General features: G+C 30.1%; 1 long non-coding RNA gene across 1 annotated transcript; it reads left to right on the forward strand.

Annotated features, from left to right (window-relative positions):
* Positions 1-5390: 5390 nt before the first annotated feature.
* Positions 5391-7397, forward strand: LOC127092562 (uncharacterized). Its single transcript, XR_007792211.1, has 4 exons — positions 5391-5637; positions 6222-6442; positions 6875-7094; positions 7169-7397. It is a non-coding gene; the product is annotated as an uncharacterized LOC127092562 (long non-coding RNA).
* Positions 7398-16491: the final 9094 nt, after the last annotated feature.

Genomic DNA, 16491 nt, shown 5'->3' on the forward strand with positions numbered 1-16491 from the left:
CTTCCTTTCTGATTTCCTCTAAAGCCTACGAAGCTAGCATCTTTAAGGTCCAGGCTTTGGAACATATACTTTCTTCCCGTCATGTGTCACGGTCATCCAGAGTCCAGGTACCATGATTGGTGTCTTAACTATGCTGCATAGGATATCTGCAACATAAACTATTTTATCCTTTGGTACCCAAAATATTTTGGGTCCTTTGTGATTAGTTCTCCTAGAGTTTCTCGAATTTTTGGGTTTTCTGGCATTAGTAAAATTTTATGTTTGTGCATGTGTGTAGTGATAAGAAAAAGGGGATTTAGGTTTATCATCTGCAGAAGGTATTTGCTCGTCTTCATCAGAGTCATATCCTATTCCTCTTTTCTTATTCTGACTAACTCCATAAATCATATAAGCCATTCTGCTTCTTTCTAACCCATTTTTCAGAAACTTTTGAAATACTTTTTCATATTTGTGTATGATTGTGTTAGAAGTTTGTGGGGCTTGAGATAAAGTTTCTTCAAGGTTTAAACATTGTTTATTTGAAGATTCTTTTCTCTTTCCAAAATCAGAATGTCGTCTTTTAATTCAGAAACTTTCATCTCAAGCTTATCACATTCTTCAATGGTTCCTTCAAGACCTTTTTCAAAGCCTTGAATTTTTGTCGAAGTTTCTGATATGAGCTTAGAGATTCAGATAAACAAGATTCAAGGTCAGAGCGAGAAAGATCAGAAAATACCTCTTCAGGATCAGATTCTCTTTTTGATGAGCTTCAAGATGTGGTATCCATGAATGCCTTATTTTCCTTTTCTTCTTCAGAGTCTGATTCTAAGGCATCGGATTCAGAGTCATCCCAGGTGGCCATGAGTCCCTTCTTAGTTTTAAAGGAACTTTTCTTAAATCCTTCTTTTCTGGAGCTATCTTTCTTGAGCTTTGGGCATTCGTTTCTATAGTGACATGGTTCTTTACATTCATAACATGTTACCTCTTGTTTGGTTTGCCTCTGGAGGTTGATTATGAACGATCTCCCTTGTGTCTTGATCTTCTGAAGTTGTTATTCCTTTTTCTCCATAGTTGTTTGACTCTTCTAGTTAAAAGGGATAACTCTTGTTCATCATCAGAATCATCCTTTTCAGAGTCATCATTTTCTTCTTCAGCTTGGATAGCTTTGTTCCTTCCTGGTTTGCGTCTCTCAGATCTATACTTCAGAGCTACATATTTTCTTTTCTTTTGGGGCTCATCCTCCTCAAGTTCTATCTCATGACTCTTGAGGGAGCTGACGAGTTCTTCCAAGCTTACGTTGTTCAGATCTTTTGATAGTTTTAATGCAGTGACCGTAGGTCTCCACTTCTTTGGCAAGCTTCTGACAATCTTTTTGACATGATCTGCAATTGTGTAGCCCTTGTCCAGAACCTTGAGTCCTGCAATTAAAATTTGAAATCTAGAAAACATTACCTCTATCGCTCCATAGTCCTCCATCTTGAAGGCTTCATATTTTTGAATTAGAGCCAGAACCTTTGTCTCTTTGACTTGAGAGTTGCCTTCGTGGGTCATCTTTAGGGAGTCAAGTATTTCTTTAACAGTTTCCCTATTGTTGATCTTTTCATATTCATTGTATGATATGGCATTCAACAGTATTGTTCTTGCTTTGTGGTGATTTTTGAAATCACGCTTCTGATCATCAATCATTTTATTTCTGGCAATAGCAATACCAACATCAGATACAGGTGGTACATAGCCAATTGTAACTATGTCCCATAAGTCAGCGTCATAGCCCAGAAAGAAACTTTTGATTCTATCTTTTCAATAATCAAACTTTTCTCCATCAAATACTGGAGGTTTGACATTGTAACTGTCTCTTTCATTAGTGTTGGCCATAGTGTTTTTCTCACACTGAATCTCTCTACACTATTAAATGTTTGATTAGAAAATCAATAACAGAGCCGAAGCTCTGATACCAATTGAAGGTAGAGAAAAACAAGAAAAGGGGGTTTGAAATGTTTTCATAGATAATAAAAACTTTTGCAAATAAAACACACACGAAAAATAAGGCTATCAACACAGAAGTTTATTCTGGTTCGCTTGAAATTCAAAGCTACTCCAATCCATCTGGCCAAGGTAATTTCTCCTTTAACAAGGACTTAATCCACCAATCTTGAAAGATTACAACAAAAAGCGTCTAGGAAGATAAAGATCTCTTAGCCCTCTCAAGTTTCCAGACTTCACAAGTCACTTGAGGAAATATTCAACAACTATTTGAAAATATAATGAAGTGTTTTAGTGCTTCTAAGTAAGTAGTAGTTACACAATATAAGGACTGAAATATTCCACACTTAGAGAAACAACTCGTGTGAACAAAATTGAACAAGAATAAAAGAGATTATGGATTTTGATTGCAGTATTCTTTCGTGTATATTTTTTTGTGTCTCGTAAAATGATGATCCTGCCATTATAGTGATTTGATCAAGAGACCGTTAGCTGAGGAATTCATGGATATCTTGGCAATGATGGACTTTTAATGTCATTAACCTCGTTATCCTTTCCATAGCAATTTATTAGCGTGTTTAATCTCTTCCAAAAATAGATTCATACCAAAAGTAGAAAACTTTGTAGCTAAGTCTTTGTGGTTGTTCTTGAATCAGAGCACGCGGAGTTAAGATGTTCTTGTTTAGCGTGTATATCTTCATATAGTTGCTGAGAGCATATTTACTTCAGAAGTTCTTGATGTCTTTCTGATAGTGTCTTCTTCAAAGTGAAAATCATCAGATCCGTTGAGTGGAACTGTTCAGGTTCAGAGTGTCTGAGTCTTCTTTCCGTCAGACTCTGTGAGCTTTCTTTTCTTCAGAGTCAGAGCCTCTGTCTTTATTTATTCTAAGTTGTTGTTTTGGACTTGCGTGGTTGTCAGATGTTTGTCTATATGATCCTTTTTTCATTAGAGTCCTGCACACTTAAATAAATTTGTTAGGGTATCAATTTATTTCATCCTTTGTTATCATCAAAACCTTAGAGATGAATTGTAGATAAAATCTTGTTCTTACAGGGTCATGACCTGGTTTTTAGGTTGGGTAATTAGTTAAGCATTTTGCACCATGTTTGGTCATTTTGAGGTCCCATGTTGATGACACCATAACTTTTGATTCCCTTGTGCATTTTGATCCAAACTTGGGCCGTATGATCTTTGACATAACCTTAACAAAACGAAAAAGGAATGGGATCAAAAGAGTGATTGATTTGAAAATGGCAAGGGTGGAAAGTAGGGGTCATGGAAAGGTTTTGGCCCAACCTGGAAACTTGGTCCTTTACAGAAATTAGGTCCTTAATGAATGGATTGATGTTTGACCCTTGAATCCAAGTTGTAGAGGATCCTAAACGACCCATTTGGTTCAAAGAAGCTTGGAAATTGGATAAGAATTGAAGAAGTTATGGAGTTTGGACCAAAGGCATGACACACTTGCAAATTAGGTCAAACCAACGTGTACCCCTTTGTGAAAACATGATGTTATCTTGTATTTCAAGTCAGGATGATGATATAATCATCATCCCTTGATGGAAACTTGATTAAGGTCTGAGTGATCTTGAAGATAGCTTGAAGATTGGGTGATGTGACATGGAAATAAACACATGAACCACCTCTGAATCACATGGAGCAAACTTGCATTTCCCTTGATCAAAAGACCTTTGTCTTGCCTTGATTTGAAGCATGATCACCTACATGAATAACCAGAATAAACAAGTACCATCTTCCAATGAAGTTAGGGTTAGTTGATTAGAAAAACAAGACAAGACCCTAAAGTTAGATACAAATCAACATTGTGCCCATGCTTGTGATTCCATGACCAAATGCAATGGCCATGCATGATATGATTGGATGTATGTAAATGTTTATGCAAAAAAAAAGGGAAAAAAAGGAAGATAAATTTTGGGATATGACACATATGTACATTTCACTCAACAACTCTTTTCTCAATACACTTAGATACTTTGAGTAATATGTGTTTTGTATACAATTGAACAAACTAAATTCTGATACGAGGACCCATATTTATACTAAATCGACAAAACAGATAAGTGTATTGAAGGGCCTTATCTATTTTTGCCCTTCATAAGTTTCCACGCGTCCTTTAAGAAAACAGATAAGGATAAAAAATAGTTAATCAACCTTATTTCAAATTATTTTGCCAAAGTCATTATCATACCAGGTCAAAAATATTCTAAGTCCTAGAGTGATATCACCCTGTCTAAATGAAGATCTCTTCACCAAATCGAGTCGAAATCTCATCAAGATTTTCTTAGTTGAACTCGACTTATCTTCTCCAAGTATTTCCTTCAACTTTTCTTTAACATCTTAAACTCTCATTAACATTGAAATTCCAGCTAACAGATAATCAAACCTTCAATCTGGAGGTTTGAGTAGAACTCCCTAACAAGCCTTGAAAACATTAAATCCATAATCTTAGTAAAGAATCCTATGAGCAATACTCTGCTAATATTCTCATAGGATATGTATTCTCTCTCATAAACATTGGTTCCATACAAGTTGGTCGAATCACCTTCCAGTTAGACAGATATTTTGGATTCTTTGAAGAGGATCTTTTCAAGGGAGACTTGATTGAAGACGAATCTTCCAGTAGACACACTCTTTGATGGATCTGAATATGGATCCAGTAGTAATAATTGAATTTGGATCTAGTAGATGAAAACTTAATGATAAAAGGAGATAATGAATTGTGTCAATGTTGTTGTGAAGAAGAAACATGTTGTTGAGGAGAAGAAACTGCTTGAAGATTTTAAACTCTATTAAGCGACTTAATTAGATATTCATAAGATAGAAGGAGAGTCTGTTTTTTTATAAAGAGGATTTTTTAGATTTGTCACATGTAGCATTAGAGAATTTAGTATTAACCTTTTTTTTATTTATTTATAAAAAATTGAAAAAATTAATCCAAAAATGTTTTGATAATCAATTGATTAATATTTAAAAAAATGAGATTTTTACACCTAAAAATAATTTACGTGTTAGTTGAAATTGAAAGTAACAAATTTAGAGTTAATAAAATGTTTCTTAGTCGATACAAGTCAAACGAGTATACACATAGTTGAATATGAGTCAACTGATAATTTATGAAGTCTATTGAGTTATCAACTATCTAACTAAGATTAGAACATGTCATTGCACTCCCTAAAATACCCTTTCATTATATTTTACAATACACAATAAAAAGTCATTTTCAGAAATTGACTAAACGCAACTCCTATAACCAATTATATAGCAAAAAAAACTACACATATCAGGTAATGATTGTGTTTACCCGATTTTCCTTAACCTTTTATTTCATATGTAAAACACATGTCAATGTAGGATTTGCCAATTTCAAAATTCAAATTAAATTTAATATTATACCTTCTTTCTCTTTCATCAGAAACTTATTTCCCTCTTCTTCTTCCTCTCTTTCCCTAATACTCTTTTCTTTATCTTCCTTCTTCTTCATTCCTTTTTTTTTTCATCTAATTTAATTTCTGTTAACAAAGGTGAATTTTTGAAGAAAAAAAATGTCTGACTATTCATAACAGCAACGGTGGAGATGTCTGAGCAGAGTTATGGTCGGAGAGAGTGATGCAGTGGTGATGGTACGAGACAATGCTAGAAACGATGATTCCTATGTATGTCTTGGTTTTTAATGTTTTTTCTCCTTTTAATTAAATCTATTTTAGGGTTTCTATTTTTATTTTTAATTTTTTATGGATTATTTGAACAAATTTATAACTACTTCCTATATATGTTTATGATTCTTTGGTTGTATTTTTTTTTTGGAATTATATTTATATTTTGTTTGTGAATAAAAATATTCTTGAAAGATTGATTTGATTGGTTCTTATATTTAACTGAATGAAGAACAACTAGGTAGACCAAACCATGTTTTAAGCTTTATTTTAATGATGTACCAATATAGACCAAAACTATTTGTATGAGGTTCTCAATATATTTTCTGGCTACCAGTAAAAAAGATGCATATTTACTTAATAGTAAATGTTCTAATTTTAATATGGTGTAAGAATTGACATGGGTTTTAATACCAGTTCCTAATCTTATATTATGTTATTTTTAGTAGATAAGATTCAAATTTTTATTTATTTGTTTGTGTAATATGGATATTGCATTGTTGTGTTTGTTGACATTAAATAATATAGGGATTCAATTTTCTAATAGCTTATTAGGTTTTGAAGCTTTTTTTAGCTTTGTACAGGTTGAGAATTTGCGGCGCCACCCGTGTGTTGCTGGAAAATCATCTGAAGTAATGTGCGGGTGTGTGAAAAAATCTTGTGAAAAAATCTTAAATCGTATTTTTCAAAGATTCTCCAATTGGAAGGTTGTTCTTCAGCGTGCTCTCAAGCCAAGTTCTTCGATATGGTTGGTGAAACCTTAGTGTATTTTATTGCAGCGCAGGGTTGAGAAGGCCTTGGGAAGGTAAAAAAAATTTGAAAACCAACCTTAAACTTGAACTCTTGACTTTTGAGTGAAAAAATAGGAAATAAATGATGAATTGTTTTAGGTTTGAGAATGTTAGAGATAGAAATGCAATTGTGCACAATGATATTGGTCGAAGTCTTGCACAAAGCTGCGCCTGAACCGAATCGGGCATCATTGTTGTAGTCGACATGAACCGCTGCGTCTGTTTATAAATTAGACTGTCAGCACCAATTTAAAATAGGAAAATAATATAGTTCTTGTATTATTTTGGTTCAACAAATATGGATTTAGCATAATTTTATGAAAACATGTTATAAATCAAATATGTTCTCTTAATGTAAAAACGTATATCTTTTTCTCAACAACTATGCCCATGCCGTTTATCATCTTGGACATGCTTTGTTTTTGACTTCTCATTATGCTTTACAGATGAAAGACTGAATGATATTGTAGGTAGTGCATACTATGTGGCTCCAGAAGTTATTCATAAAGTTTATAGTACTGAGGCTGATTTCTGGATGATTGGAGTGAAAGTTGATCCAAGTTTTGGCGAACCCTGGCCTTCTCTATCAGATGAGGCAAAGGAATTTTGTTAAGAGATTGCTTAATAAAAATCCACGGAAAAGAATGAGTGCAGCACAGGAATTAAGTGAGTTTCTCAGCTACCATTTTAGACTCTCATTCTTAATTTTCTAATTTGTTACTCACAATTGTGTATTGCAGGTCATCCATGGATAAAAAAACTACGAGAACACGAAAGTATCGATGAATATTTTAATATTCAAACTCATGAAGGCATACATGTGTTCCTTCTCTACGAAAAGCTGCTTTAACTTGATTTTGATCCGCAATAAGCTTCTGTTGAACCAATTGTAACTAATTAATTGTTGTTCAAATACTGAGTTGTAGCCATGCTGAGATTTTCATAGTTTTTCCAACTTAGCAGACTTAAGTTTTTTTAATAGTTGATGATTCAACTTGGCAGACATAAAAATGAAAGGAACATAAAATGAAAAGCAGAAATTTCATTTTTTTCAACAGAAAAAAACAAATATATTATTTTCAATGACGTGACACGGAAGACAATCAATTATAATCCATTTTTCTAATTTTACATAAAAAGGTTTATGAAATGACACGAAACACAATCATTTAGATTCAAATAAGAAAACATGATTAAATATTGCTCTCAAATATGAAAAATCTAAAATCTTGATTATTATGTATTTCAATCTTTTCAATGTAATATTTAAAATGTGATTGGAATAGTTCTGACACATAATACAATCAATCAGATCCAAACAAAAAAGCATATATAAATTTTATTTTCAATGTGTATTTAAATATAATTCAACCTTCAATATATCTAATATTATATTTCATATTTTTTCTCATACCCACATAGACGCATGGATCTTCTATTAGGATCAATATCATGATCATCAAAACTTTAACTTATTCAAAATCAAAAATGACGAAGACTATGGATTCACGACATATGATTATTACACGAGGGATAAAGTTTAATAAACATGATGAGAAACAAAAGGCAGAAAGCCGAACATGGGCGTTACATATGGCATCATAAAGGAAACACTACACATTACTTACATAAATAATCTAATGAGACAATATTTTTGTAGGACACTATGTTATGGTTAGTAAGAAGTTTTATCATTTCCGTTTTAATCATCAAGTTACATAAATATATATATTATTGACTTAATTAATCATCAAGTTCTTTAATTTAATTTAATATTCCGTTTTAATCTTTTAATTTAAAAATGTTATAAGTTAATCTCTTAACTTCACTTCTGTTATCATATTTGATCATTTCCGTCAATTTCTGCAAAAAAAAATATTAAATTTTGATGGTTTGGCGTGACAATAAGGTCATTGATAAAGATCTGAGTCATCATATATAATTAAAAATGGATACTCAATTTAAATTGCGGGGGATTAATTATGTAATTAAAAGCAGTTACACAATAAGTATGCTTGTATTTGGAAAACTCCGCAATTTAAATTGTGTGTCCGTTTTTAATTACATATATTGATTCGGATTTATACAATGACGGTGTGGTTATGCAACATTACTAGAACTTAATTTTTATTATTATTACAAATTAATGGAATAGACTAACTTAAATTAAGTTAAGAGACTAAAATATGTATCAAATCTTATAATGTTTTTTTTAAGTTAAGAGACTAAAACGTAATATTAAATTAAATTAAAAAACTAAAATATGTATCAAATCTTAATTATTTTACATATTCAATGAATCAATCAAATTATTTAACTTTTTTTTTCTTCTATACTTTTCTTTTATACATTTTTGTGACAAATAACTCAAATTCTCTTTACACTATACTTAACACTCTCTAGGATAAAATTTCTTTCCTAGCACTATCGTTTTGAAGACAAAAAAAATCATTATTAAAAACTATTGGCATGTCCTCAACTAAGTTTCACATATTGACAATTAGGGTTGTTCATGATAGGGTGTTATGAGAAAATTGAACCGAACCGAACCAAATCATAGTTAAAGTTTATTTGAACTAAACCGTTTAAATTTACTCAGAACCAAAACAAACCAAAACTATTGATTTGGTATATCGTTTAGAAATTTTGAAATGTTAAAAGATAATTTTTCCAAACCGAACCATTTGTTAAAAAATCGAACCGTTAATTTTTTTTGAATATATATTTTTTTTAATTTAAAACTATTTTTCATTTTCAATTTCGGTTTGATCCGGTCCAGTTTCAGTTTCGGTTCGATTCTAAAACATTTAATACAATATGGTTCAGTCCACTAACCAAACATATCAGTTCGATTATTTTAAATTCAGTTTAGTTCGATTCGACAGTTCGGTTCATAATTTTTTTGAACACCCGTATTGACAAATTCGTCTAATTTATAGATATGAAATTATTGTCGAATCGAACTAAACTGAATTTATCAATGGCTTGGCAACCTTCCCATAATCTTTTATAAACTTGCGATAGTAGCCCGTAAGACCAAGAAATCCCCTCACCCCTTTAGCATTCTTAGGTATAGGCCATTGAATTACACTCTGCACCTTTGTGGGATCTACTGCTACACCATTTCCCGTGATCAAATGATCGAGATACTCAACAGACTTTTGGCCAAATTGACACTTTTTCCTATTAGAAACCAGTTTGTGTCTCCTCAAAATCTGCAATAATTTCGGTTACTTCAAGGATATGCGCCTGCCACAATTTACTATAAATGAGTATGTCGTCGAAAAAAACTAACACAAACTTCCTCAACAACGGCCTGAACACCTCGTTCATCAAGGATTGGAATGTGGACGGAGCGTTCATCAATCCAAACGGCATCACAAGGTATTCATAATGGTCGTCATGAGTATGGAAAGCCGTCTTGTGAACATCCTCCAGTTTCACCCTCACTTGATGGTACCCGGACTTCAAATCAAGCTTGGTGAAATATTGAGCTCCATGTAACTCATCGAGTAACTCATCTATCACCGGTATCGGAAACTTGTCGGGCACAGTGACCTTCTTAAGAGCTCGATAATCAACACACATCCGCCATGTCCCGTCCTTCTTCTTCACTAGTATAACAAGACTCGAAAACGTGTTGCAGCTGTGTTGAATAATTCCCACCTCTAACATCTCCTTTATTTGTTTTTCTATTTCATTTTTCTGGTGGTGTGGGTACCTGTATGGTCTGACATTGACTGCGCCTTGCCCAGATAATAAATTTATAGCATGGTCCCTTGAACGACGTGGAGGAAGACCCTTAGGTTCTTGGAACACATCTTCAAATGACTTCAATACTCCCTGCATATCAGATTGCCCTAACACTGCTTCTGCTTGCCCTTCAGTGGTGCTCAATTTTGCATCTAGGGACCATCCTTTATTGCCATACCCTTTGCTAGCCTTCCCGGCGATGCTTTGCAATGCCGAAAATGCTCAATTTTGAACACCCGTATTGATAAATTTAGTTTAGTTCGATTCGACAGTTCGGTTCATAATTTATTTAATAATTGTCGAAAATAAGAGAAATAAAATAAAATTTAAAATGAACAAATAAAACAAATAAGTTATGAACTCTTTGACGGTAATTATTATGAGATTTGGAATTCAGAAATAGAAATTTTCAGATATGCAATTATTGTTAGGAGTATAAGTGGATAAAAGAAAATCAATTAAATCAACAATTTAAACTAAATCAAACCCAAAACACTGTTCGTTTTTGGTTTGGTTCAGAAAACAACTAAACCAACTAAAATCGAGGTGATTTGTAGGCATGGCAACGGGGCGGGTCGGAGACGGTTTTTACCTCCCCAAACCCAAACCCGAATCCCAAAACAATCTCTGTTCCTCGCCCCAAACGCAAACGGGGATGGAGAATCAAAACCCAAACCCGTCCCAAACGGGTTTGGGTATCCCCGCCCCGCCACTATTCATTTAATGAAATCAATTTTTTTAATAGAAATATTTATTTTTTCCAAAATAAAATTACATTACAAATAATAAAATAAAACAATCTAAAAAAATTTCATACATACATTTCAAATATTTTAAATAATAAATTTAAATTAAAATATCAAAACATTAACCACATATTTAATATTCTAAATTATCAAAAAATAATAATAATGTACATAATAAAATAAACGGGCGGGTTCGGGGTGGGTACTAGTGTTCCCATTACCCGACCCGTCCCCATATTTTATAATCGGGGAAAACCCAAACCCGAACCCAAACCCAGTCAAAGGCGGATTTTTCCCGTCAACTTCGGGGCGGGTTCGGGTGGGTACCCACGGGTATGAGTTATGTTGTCATGCCCAGTGATTTGGTTTGGTTTTTGGTTTTAATTTTTAGGAACCGTCAAACCGATGGCTATAAATATCTATTTAATCATATATTTAGTTCATTACTAAGTCCAAATTTTATATAGGTCTAACACTTCTCCATCTTGTTTTATACTTTCTTTGAGCAAAATATGTTGCCAAAACCAAATTTCAAACATAAAAAATAGAAATTATAAGGCATGAAAATTTGTTCTCACCAAACTGTCTGCCCATCACCACTATTTCTCTCACCACCATTATTCTTATAGGTTATGGTTTTCTTATTTGTGTTCAAATTCTCTTCGTTAGTTTTCATTTTTTTTTTAATCTTTTATGATTGTCTAATCTTGTTATAAAATAGCTTTGATGTGTTTGAGGTGTGAAACATGATAATTTATGTGTATTGGAACATTTTGTTTTTATTATTATGTTTTATTTGTTAAGTTTTCAAATCTTTTCCAATTTTTGTATTTGATAGTGAACTTATTTCATGACGTATACAAATTAAATCAATATTTCCTGTGAATTAAGATAAACTTGTAAGTTGTTTCAAAAGTAGAGTATGAAGAATGCTTATAATTGTAGACAACATTTTATTTAATATGTTTATATATAATTATTCGAAGAGATTATAATCATAGGTAGATTTAAAGAAAACTAAAAGAATTAAGAAAAAATATGAACAGAATAATAAAAGTATTGAAAAGGAAAAATGAAAAATGTAAATCATGCCTACATAGACTTTTTTTTTAAGTAAATCATATGAAATTAAATTCAGAACAAGGTTTGTGCTCAAAATTAGGCTGGCCAAATTGTTAGCCTCTAGTCTTGTAAATGAAAAAACAAAAAAACAATCTTAATAGCTCTAAAAATAAGTATCAAAATTTGAGAAGAAATCATGTGAGAATTTTTCTTATAAAATTCAGAAGGGGTGGACAAAAACGTTTTAAAATTGAATTGTTTCATTTCATTAATCAAATATAATTAGGATTACAAAACAAAAACGTTTTAAAATTGAATTGTTTCATTTCATTAATGAAATATAATTAGGATTACAAAATAAAAACATTTTAAAATTGAATTGTTACATTTCATGGACAACATGGATGGTCCAAAAGTGACACCAATTTAAATTGCGGATGAATTAACCAGATTTATTTCCGTCCATTTTTTTAAATATATTCACACTTTTGAAAATTCAAAAATATTTTTAGAATTTTTTTCGAAGATAAATCTTCATACGCATCTTAAATCATCTAATTATTTATAAATCAAACAAGCATCCTATTTTTATAAATAAATAATTTAAAAATACATCTTCAAAATTTTCAAAGGTAGAGTCTGAGATGCATGCAGGGCCAACCCAAACAATTTAGAGGTCCTGTTCTTTTTTAAAATTAGGCCTTTAATAAATGAAAACACAGTAAATTAAAAAAAATAATTATATATATATATATATATATATATATATATATATATATATATATATATATATATATATATATATATATATATATATATATATATTGTCTAGAAGTTTGACTCATTGAAATTTAATTTTTCTCATTTTTCTACAATTACAAGTCATATTATATAGAAAAATTCATACTATTTGATGAAATAAAATAATTCCTGGAACAATTTTGACAATATTAATACGAAAGTGTTTTAATTAATAAAAAGCAAATAAGTGAAATTACAAATTCTCGAGGTTTCACAACATGCCAAATTTATTAATGTGTTTATTAACCATGATAGAGAAATATAAATATTTTCAAATTTACATTTTAAAAATTATTATGCATTTATAAACTTTTAAAATTTTAAGATATTATACTATAGATTCAATTACACTTGAACAAGACGGACGATGATATTTACACATATCTATAAATATATAGAGTTGATATAGTAAGATAAAAAATCTAAATTAGTGATTTTTTTTAAAAAAAAGTTAGGCTAAAATAAATTAAAGAGTTCTTTTAAATCTAATAATTTAATTTACTATCTATTTAATACTAATTTAAATAAAAAACTATAATAATAATTTTTAAAATTTTAAAATATTATTCAAAAATAAGGTTAAGCAATGCAACTTTAATATATATATATATATATATATATATATATATATATATATATATATATATATATATATATATATATATATATATATATATATATATGAGATTAATTGAAATACACTGTCAGTGTAAAAGGGTTTTACACCATCAGTTAATTATAAACGTCGGATATTAAAAAAAGTTTGACTTTTATTTTAAAAATCTATAAAGTAATACAAACGGGTGATGGTGATGAACCGACGATGTAAAACTTTTTACACTGACAGTGTATAGTAATTAATATATATATATATATATATATATATATATATATATATATATATATATATATATATATATATATATATATATATATATATATATATATATAGGATTTAATTGAAATACATTGACAGTATAAAATGATTTTACACCGTCAGTTATTCATAACCGTTGGATGATGAAACAAGTTTGACTTTTATTTTAAAAATCTATAAAGTAACGCAAACGGATGATGGTGATGAATCGATTGTGTAAAACTTTTTACACTGACAGTGCTTAGTAATTAATCTCATATATATATATATATATATATATATATATATATATATATATATATATATATATATATATATATATATATATATATATATATATATATAGGATTTAATTGAAATACATTGACAGTATAAAATGATTTTACACCGTCAGTTATTCATAACCGTTGGATGATGAAACAAGTTTGACTTTTATTTTAAAAATCTATAAAGTAACGCAAACGGATGATGGTGATGAATCGATTGTGTAAAACTTTTTACACTGACAGTGCTTAGTAATTAATCTCATATATATATATATATATATATATATATATATATATATATATATATATATATATATATATATATATATATATATATATATATATATATATATATATATATATATATATATATATATATATATATATATATATATATATATATATATATATATATTTTTTTTTTTTTTTTTTGATTAGTGAGCCCATAATAATTTTCAAAGTGGATTTGATATGGTGGCATTTTTTTTATTAAAATGAATAATATACATAAAGTGATATTTGATTAGTGAACCCATAATAAATTTCAAAATGGATTTGATATGGTGGCATTTTTTTTATTAAAATGAAAAATATACATAAAATGTTATTAGAAGGTATTGAACCCACATATTTGTACCAACAAGACTTAACAAATACCACCAAGCTACATTAGATTTGATAATCTATTTTGCAACTAATGCTATATATTAGTAAATATTATATTTATATTGGGCCCATATATCAAATTTTGAGGCCTTAAAATTTGGAGGTCCTGTGCGGTGACACTCCTTGCACACCCACAAGGCCGGCCCTAGATGCATGCATCCGGAGTTAATTCATTACAACATCAATTAGACCCAAAATAGATTAAAACAGGCATGCCTCCAATTGAATTACTAGACTACATAGCTTAAAACATTTCAATTCAATAAAATAAGTGTATGTGTGAAAAAAGATTACACGATTTTACATCACATAGTAAATAAATATCAATATGTGAAACATTCTTATCCATATAGTATTTAACATAAACATCTTCCAATCTCAGCAACTATATTTTAACACCTTTTAATTTTTAAACTTTTTTATTATCTATTATTTCAATTTAGCTAGCAATTAAGAGGTAAAGTATGTAGAGAATATACATTTGAATTCCAACATCTATATTTAGTATCTTTTATAACCTATTATTTTGGTTTAGTTGGAAATCCAAGGAAAAATAGCATAATTTGTTTTATTTGTCATTTTTATTTATGACAAATTTGATGAAAATTTAAGTAATTAATCTTTATTGTTCATTTATAAAGTAACAATAATTAAGATATTGTCAATTTATCAATCCATATAAACAGTGGCGGAGCCAGATAAAAAAATTTGGGATGACCGCTAACGTAAAATAAAGATTATAAATAAAATGTAAATAGTATTTTAAATAAAACATTAAAGTTAAAATAAATACAAAGTTAATTACTAAAAATTTAAATTACATGACTTAAAACTACCTTAAAGTAATGCTTTACGCGTTCCGAGTGACTTGAAATCGTCAATAATTGACTCCGAACTAATGCTTGCACTAATCTCCCTTTCAATATATATTGTCGTGCTATCTCCAAGAAACCCATCATCCATCTTGTTTCTCAACTTAGTCTTAATAATTTTCATTGCTGAAAAAGACCTCTCAGTTGTGGCCGTAGAAACGGGAAGAGTCATGATAAGACGAAGTAGTCTATCAATCAAGAAGTAAGTTTCAGTATGTCCAGATGCAACCAAACATGAACATAGTTCTTGAATAGTTGATAAATTATTCAAGTTTGATGCTTGACGAGCAACAAATAGAAAATGTTGGAGTTGAAATTGCAAATTATTCTTCCTTGATCACTAAAATCCATAGGATAATATTTTTCAACTAAAGAACAAATAGTATCAATGCTAAAAGCTTTATATCCATCCTTAGGAGATAAAGAACAAGAAAGAGTTAACAAATCCATTGCCTGCTCACTGAATCTGCTATTCAACTCTTGTAACTATTTGTCAATGGTAGTGAAAAAGATTTCAACTTTAAAGTAATGTTGAATTGTGACTTGATTCTCTTCAAGACGGGAGCGTCCAAATCTTGTTGTTGAATGAACATCATTAAGATCAGGAATCTCAATACCATGTTTTTCACAAAAAGATACCACTTTAGTAAACAATATATCCCAACCATTTTCTCTCAAACCTTGAATAAGATGTTTTGTTGAACGAACCAAGTTCATAACATTAACTACATCTTGATTTTTTTTGTAAGGCTTGACAAATCATATTTGTTATTCCCATGATTTCTTTCATCAAGTGCAAAATAAATATAAAATCAAATGCCTTCAAGTAATTATAACAACTATCTGCATCCCCACGTGTAGCATAACTCCCTCTATCTTTTGCAATTTTTTTTAAAACTAAACAAGTTGCTTCATACATGTTTATCAAGCTAGGAATTGAATCGTAATGTGATCCCCAACAAGTATCTCCAGCTCATTTCAATGTACCAACTTGATTTGCACCTTTACCAGTTACAATCT

Source organism: Lathyrus oleraceus, chromosome 6 (genome assembly GCF_024323335.1).
Source record: "Lathyrus oleraceus cultivar Zhongwan6 chromosome 6, CAAS_Psat_ZW6_1.0, whole genome shotgun sequence".
Classification (NCBI taxonomy): domain Eukaryota; kingdom Viridiplantae; phylum Streptophyta; class Magnoliopsida; order Fabales; family Fabaceae; genus Lathyrus; species Lathyrus oleraceus.